The following is an 8,495-nucleotide window of genomic DNA, read 5'->3' on the forward strand; positions in this document are numbered from 1 at the left end:
CCAAAAATCCCGAAAAAATTATATTGTTTCCCGATAATAGCGCCTTCCGATCTGGCAACCCTAGATGGAATGCTTTTGATGAAGACGTTGAAGGAAAATATTGCAATGGTGAACATATGTGTCCCCTGGGAAGGATTAATCCTACCGAACTAAAGGGATGAACGGGGAATCTTTTAAGATTTTCGGACCAATTTCACTTGTTTAATAGGAGGAGCTTCACTTAAAGACCATTATATGTATAATACGTGTATATTATTTATATCTATAGGTACATTATGCTGATGAAAATGATACCCATACAGCAGCTCTTTTCAAAAGTTACTATTTCTGGCCTGCTACAAAATTTTGGTTACAAAATATGTAATACTAGCGACACGTCCCGGCATCACTCTATCGATAATGACCCCCCATTTGAAAATCCGTTCAGCACTTTTTGAGTTTATCGCAAACATACATTCATACAGACAGACGCGGCGGGTGACTTTGTTTTATAAGATGTATCTACATATACCCAGTATATATAGATGTAGTTATCCTAGTTTAACAAATCCTTCCTGACACTAACACTAATCATTCAAGATGCCTGACCCTTTTACTCGTACATTCCAAAGGAGAACGTAAAGGTGGCCACTGACGAACCTTCCAACAGTCCAAATAGCGTGGCTACATTCCAAAATCGGTCCGTGAATGTCAAAAACGTACAATGTTTAGTATTAGGATGCCGTCCATTTGGATGAATCCATTGTAACGGCATCCATTTGGAAGGCTCGTCAGTGGCCTGCTTAACCGCAAGAATGCGATGGTCCGTTGCGTGAAAAAACAAATGCCAATCGGCAAAACGATTTTATCGATACGCGACCGACTGTTGCCAAGCCACCGAGTGCATTTCTGCACTCGTTAAGCATTCACTACCATTTCAAACCTTAGTTTTTAGTTTATAGGGTTGTTTTTACTTCAGCAAATAATTACCAAAGGATGCCGAGTGTAAATAATTAAATACTCGTGTTATCACTTTGGAGGCGGAGTAAATAAGAAGTCGTTGTACGAAAAGGCATTATCGTTAATGAAACTAATTTGCCAAATTCCGATGGAAAGTGAAACAGTCGTAAAAAGCAGGTTCTAAAGGTTTCACTTGACACATTCCGATACATGACAAGGATACCAGATTACGGTATAATTATTCTTTGTAAGTATAGGTAATAATTTTTAGCAAGGAAAAGTAGTACCAGACGTACTCGTAGGTACCTATGTGTTACGTAAATGTACATGCCAAGTTTCATGTAATTTATGACGTTCCACGGCAAAAGGTACAGGTAGGTATGGCGGCTGGCGCTTACGTCGCATAGCGCCGCAATAATATTGGAGCGGCGTTAATAATATCGTAAGCGCCAACCGCCATAAGGTACCTTTACCCGCGGGACGTCTCATTTAAGCACGTCGTTTTAAAATGAGAGCTTACGCTCGGTTGTATGGGAGCGGTTTTTTGGTGTTGGGGTCGTGTAACCCTTAAGCTTAGTGACATTTTGAGTTACACTCCTAAAAGCTTAGTAATTGTTCAGTCTCCAAAAAAATTTAAGCGTTCTTTAAATTTTCTTCTCTGATTATTTCAATGTTTGTTCCAAATCAGTTTCTTAGAACTTACTGGGAGTAGATTTAGGGCCAGTTGCACCAACCACATTTGACAGACTGATCAACGTCAGCCGGCGCGCCCCGGCGCTTTACTATGAAACTTTCCATACATAAAACATAAAAATTTAGCGAACTCTTTAACGATACGAACAGTTTGATGCAACCGACCCTTAGAAGGCGTTGGTTATCTAAAAAATTCCCAATCAATTCGCCAAAATGTGTTCGTTAAAATGCAGTTTAACCGCTCCAATACCCAATACCTAATCGCAAGTGATCTTCATACTTATGTTTAACACGTTAATTCCAAACTTAAACACAGTTTGACAACATCCACATTTGTGGATCCGAACCTCTTACTCTCACTGCACTTTCGTTCTACAAATTACCTTTGCCGTTCGACGAGACAATGTTAAACGAAAATCTACCTTATTAGTAGGTAATACAGATGAGGGGGTGGTAAGTGGGCGGTTGTGTAAAGTTGTATGATTAAACGCGTAGAGCCCGGTAAGGTGGTATAGACAAATAGTGCTAGCGGTTGACCAAAATCAGCTGCAAATGGTGTTAGAGGTATGAAAATCGGCACGATTAATCTTTAGACCATTTGAATCAATTTGACCCGTAGCACCAAAAACAAAAAACAAACGGAAAGGAGTTATGACGTCATCTTTTTTTTGTATGGAAAAAGAAAAAAAATTGTTCAGAAACCTATCGTGTGTGGTATTAAATGAAAGGGCATTTTGAGGCGGTTCTAAAAATATATCACATTATTATATTTCCGTCACTTGCATTCAATTAAAATAAAAAGAATTTTCAAAACATACCAAGTTTGGGCTCCTCCAGATACGAAACCGTTGAATTATTTTTTGTAAAATATACCTCAAGTAATACCCAATATCCTCAAATCTAGACCCAAGAAATTAATTTCGAAAATATTTAGGGTTAGTCTTATTTTTTTTTAATTTTATTATTACTAATTGTGATCTATCAATCTATCAATGAAACGGCCTCCTAGCCTAGTCGATAGTGACCCTGCCTATGAAGCAGGAGGTCCCAGGTTCGAATCCTGGTAAGGGCATTTATTTGTATGTTCATCATCATCATCACACAAATAAATGCCCATGTACACATATATACAAGCTCTGGTAAGGGCATTTATTTGTGTGACGATGATGATGAACACACAAATAAATGCCCTTACTAGGATTCGAACCTGGGACCTCCTGCTTCATAGGCAGGGTCACTATCGACTAGGCTAGGAGGCCGTTTCATTGATAGATTGATAGATCACAATTAGTAATAATAAAATTAAAAAAAAATAAGACTAACCCTAAATATTTTCGAAATTAATTTCTTGGGGCTAGATTTGAGGATATTGGGTATTACTTGAGGTATATTTTACAAAAAATAATTCAACGGTTTCGTATCTGGAGGAGCCCAAACTTGGTATGTTTTGAAAATTCTTTTTATTTTAATTGAATGCAAGTGACGGAAATATAATAATGTGATATATTTTTAGAACCGCCTCAAAATGCCCTTTCATTTAATACCACACACGATAGGTTTCTGTACAATTTTTTTTCTTTTTCCATACAAAAAAAAGATGACGTCATAACTCCTTTCCGTTTGTTTTTTGTTTTTGGTGCTACGGGTCAAATTGATTCAAATGGTCTAAAGATTAATCGTGCCGATTTTCATACCTCTAACACCATTTGCAGCTGATTCCCGAATTTCACGGTGTACCGCTATTACTAAAACAAAAAATATTAATTACGCCTCTGATCTGCTAGCCGACGGTAGCGTCAGAAGACACAGATATAAAAAAAACTTTATTACATTTTTTTTATTCAAATAAATTGTACAATAACTGACAATAACCTCGTGCCGCCCACCATACAAAATTATAGCCAAGTTTGAATCTTGTTGTATTCTCAATTAGGTTGAATTTCATTTGTTCGGAAATATTACGAGACAAATGAAATGCTACCTACTTCGTTTTTAATTAAGGTTGACATTCCATCGAAACTAGTGTACACATCCTAATATACATTGGACGGCACGAGGATAAATTAATCTAAAAATAAAATAAAGTACTTAAATGTAAATATTGTCCCTATTAGAGCTGGGTCGTTCTATTAGAACGAAACGAGACTGTTATTTTGAATACGAAACTGTTAGGAAACTACTAATTAAAATTCTCAATAGTTACCAGTTTACCACCAACTCGGTTTAGTGGTAACTAGTGGGATTTTTTTTCCCAGTAGTTACCAGTGGTAAAAGGGGTGGGACAAAAATTCCCAGTAGTTACCACTGCTAAGAACTTGGTGGTAAGATTAACATAACTAAATTTTTATAAAAAAAAAATAGCTATGTAGGTATTTCTGTGATGTATATTTCTCGGTGTATCTCATGTATGGATGCTGTCGGTACGTCTTGGGGGGGCAGTGGAGCAAAGCGCGCAATCATGGCGGACAGTCGCACGCGCAATATAATAGGGGAGGGTAGAGGTTGGGTAGTCGGGTAAGTTGGGCTAAAATTCTACTAATATTATCCAAGCCAGGTTAAAATATTAAAAAAACATAAAATATAAAGGTCTAAAGAGTGAAATAAAAAAAAAAGCAATATTCAACGCAACTGAGAACCCTTTTTGAATACTGAAGTTTGTTAAAAATTAATAAAATTCCAACCACTTATTGTATAATTATAAGGCTTAATTATGGTTATAGCTGTAAGTTAAAATTGCCACTCGTTCGGGTTCAGACTGACAGTGCATGTCAAGGATAAGCTGTGACAGTCGTTTTGACAAGTGGTGTTTTTGGGCCGCTTTCTCTGATTTAATTCTTACGGTGTGACTAAAGTTTTATTGCGTTCTTTAACTTAATATTTTTTTATATTATATCAAGGGAAGTACTTACATTACTATACAGATACCTAGGTATAAGTAAGTAATTAAGATACTGGAATGTTATTTATTTATTTATTTATTTAAACTTTATTGCACAAAACATAAAAATAATGTACAAATGGCGAACTTAATGCCTAATGGCATTCTCTACCAGTCAACCATCGGGCCAAACAGAGACATGTAAAAATGGTGCAAGGAGAACAGAGGCATTTATTAGAACATTGGAAAACAACTGAACAACAAACAACTAATAATTCTGATAAACTACATATAGAATACACAAATAAATATACTAGAATATATATAATTAATATACTACTACATATTTCATACATACTCATAATATATAATGATGGACACTACTCGAACTCTTGTTTCAGCAGATACTTATGTAGCAACCGCTTGAAAGCTAACTTGCTCGGGGCTTGTCTAATATTGAGAGGCAGTGAATTCCAGAGACGACTCGCCTGGACAGCAAAGGAGTTAGTCGTAAACCCAGTGCGGAATGTTCGTATTAAGCATATCCTTTTAAAATGAGATCATAACTTCGATTGTATAGGAGCGGCTTTTCGGCGGGTTCGTGTAACTCTCAACCAATCGGACCTCGGGTCTTTGAACTTACAATAAAACCCATGCATAGCGTATAATGTAAGGTGACCTGAGATTATATCAATGAATCCGTCATAAGTTGACACGTTTTGACCATTAGGCTACCTTACTACGACGTGATAAGGTTGACAATGGAGCAATAAAACAGGAACGCCACGGGCGGATTCTGAACCAGCGATCTAGTTGCCAGATAGTGTACTACTGGACACTAAAAAATGCGTAATGTGTGTCGGAGATTAGGTCTCGCTAGATCTCGCGTGTGCGGCGACATATTTCAAAGCTGAAGCGGCAATGGACGGTACAGTCGTCAGTAAGTATCAAACATATAGGTAGTGACGAATTAACGATACAAGTGACCAAATGATTAACGAAATTTTGTACCAATTACCTTTTAAGTCATCATCAATATCATCATACATCGATCGTGGTTTCGGGTGCAGGAATGTTTGACAAGCTAAAAAATATATAAAAACTGTTAAAACAGATACTATAATTTAAAAATTCTAAGTACATTTGAAGCTTACTACCTATTTTAATTCACAGTTCGGTAATTATTTTACAATAATCTATGCACGAAATCAAAACAGATACTATAATTTTACATTTCTAAGCACATTTGAAGCTTTCTACCTATTTTAATTCACAGTTCGGTAATTATTTTACAATAATCTATGCACGAAATCATTCCCGCACGCAAAACCCCGATGTATGGTTATCATGCAGCAATAAAATAGATTAATTAAATTATATGCTCCATCTAGAGGTAAGCTCTAGTGATCTGGTTGCCGTGGTAATGGTCGTAATGGAATAACGAGTTATCTGCCAATGTGGAACTAGATGGAACATGCCAATCAATAGAAATGTAGTTTTTGTCGGCCCCCCATACAAAGCAACACATAGAAGCAACAAAAACGGAATTCATTTATACCTACCTACATATTAAGATGTTGTATAATATATTCTTCACAGTGTAACCTCAGAAAGTTACCAACAAGATTTTTGATTAACTTATAACTTGCAATGTACTTGTAGTGGCTACGTAGCAGGAGGTCCCGGGTTCAAATGTTCATTTATTTGTAAGTTCATCACAGATTCCTGTTCCTGAGTTATGGATGTTTTATATATTTTCTCTTGGTCGTCAGACACCAAAAAACTAGTTAAAGAAATTTCTACCAAACTAGTCTGGGTGTCTGGCGAATTGGCGATCTACGAGCTGCCCCTTTTTTTGCACAAAAACTCAGCCTCGCTGTGCAGAGGGGGAACGCGGCCAGTGTCCTGGGAACAATGCCTCAGGCTAATTTAGGGCTAGATTTATGATTTATTTATTTTGTTATTTAATATCTGTTTTAATAAATACATATATATCTATGTATATCTATCTATACTGGCGTCTGGCACCCACAACACAATCCTTATTAAAAGCTTACTGTGGGGTCTATGGGGCTAGGTCAATTTGTTTAAGACTGTCCCTATTAACATTCTATTTACAAACTGAAAGGCGATAGCCCTTAATGGGGCAGAAAAAGGGTAAGTTTAAGGACCTTACCATCAGCCGTTGGATTAAGCCGCATCGTCACGCTTCAATCACCTTCGGCATCCACCGGCGGCACACGAAAGACCACAGGTGGTCTATCTATTTCCTGCTACAGACCGTTAAAAGCTGCATGCGAGAAAATGAAAAAAAATGTCTACCTCGTGTCTGGTTGCCGTTTCGTGCCGGTTCCGGTGGCGCCTCCAACGGACGCTTCAGGTATTACCGTTGCTTAGAGCATGGGCGAGCATTCAGCTCAAATCTACAGTGAGTTTCTTGGCCAGACCGCCATTAAAACAAAAGAAGAAGTATGGAGGTTGACAGAAGTAGGATACTTTTTAGACAACCAGTAATCGGCGACCGCGTCTAAGTTCGCCACCTTACCACGGCCTAACAAATCAAATATTTTGTGTTCCAAATACCTAAATCAATCTTGATCTTTTAGCTGACGTATTACGCTGACAGCATCACATTCTCACATTGTAAGAACGTGCACGTGCGTGTGCGTTAAAATGTTGGAGCCGCACACGCTCACGTCACGCAAGCGGTGTGCCGTCTCTCATAAGGATCTGTATAAGTACTACAATGCCGCACGCGCACGTGAACGTCACGCACACGCAGCCGGTGTGCACATCAGGCCTTTCTACAGAACGTGATCCTGTTCGCATCGGTGACCAAGTGCTATCCATGGTCGACTTCTGGACTAACCACAAAAAGATGAATCCAACGGCCGGATTCGATCTTTAAGATACGACTAATCCATATCGTATCTGGACGTAATATTTGACGTATCTTAAAATTCGATTCGAGCAGCAAGCCTCACACAGAGGACTGAGGCAAATGCTCGGTAACATTAGTTATTCAATCATAACATATCACCTGAACCGCCTGAACGGCGCGAGCGCGCATGTTAAATATTAATACCTACCCTCACAAAATAAAAAAGTCTATCTTAACACAAGAACACTTCAACTTACGTCTTTTGATTCGCAAAAACATAACCCATCTACAATGTTGCATTAATGGCGTGTAATATGAAATTTTCAGCGATTAATCTTGTTTTTTGCCGCCAAGGTGTTTCTCATTAGCGTACGTAAATAATGTTATCTCATTAGTTTTAACGAATGCATAAGTTTATGTTAGGAAAGGAGCAATGGGGTATTAACATGTCCTTATTGGCTATGAAATAAAAACATATGCTAATCGCTTGACAAAATTGCAGAAATACTTAAATAGCTTTAATGCAAAATAAACTAATAGCTACCTTAGTGCAGCTTACGAAATATAATATAATATTTAAAATAACTAAAATTTGTGTAAGTTTAATTTAATATTTCATTACTTGTCACATTATTACTGGCACTACATTGCATTCCTTTTACATTATTATTGCTTATATATTATTAATTCAGAGCGACTCTCTCTAATATTAAATGTTAATCCTTGATCTGTTTGTCGTGGTGGAAAGGAAATTATTCAAAATGGTTTACTAATTCCTAATTCCAATATACTCCATCAAACTTCAATCATCTTATGATGAGAGACCGCCAGAAGAAAATTAACAATTGAATTTTTTTCATTGCCATTAGCAACGCTATAGCAAAGTATCGGTTAATTAATAACCGCGAAAGTGTTAATCTATCGAATTCGGCTCATAAAAAAGCGGACGTAATCATGTGCATCGAGATCCCAGCGGCCCGGAACTAATGTCTTATGCGCCTGCGCGGTGCGCGCAAAAAGTGCGCGCGCGATGCTCCATTTTGATCCCGGTTCACTGGACGTGCGCTGCGCTGCATTGGAGGGGCCGACGTCGCCGATAGTGCA

This window comes from Cydia fagiglandana, chromosome 11 (genome assembly GCF_963556715.1).
Source record: "Cydia fagiglandana chromosome 11, ilCydFagi1.1, whole genome shotgun sequence".
NCBI classification, from domain to species: Eukaryota; Metazoa; Arthropoda; class Insecta; order Lepidoptera; family Tortricidae; genus Cydia; species Cydia fagiglandana.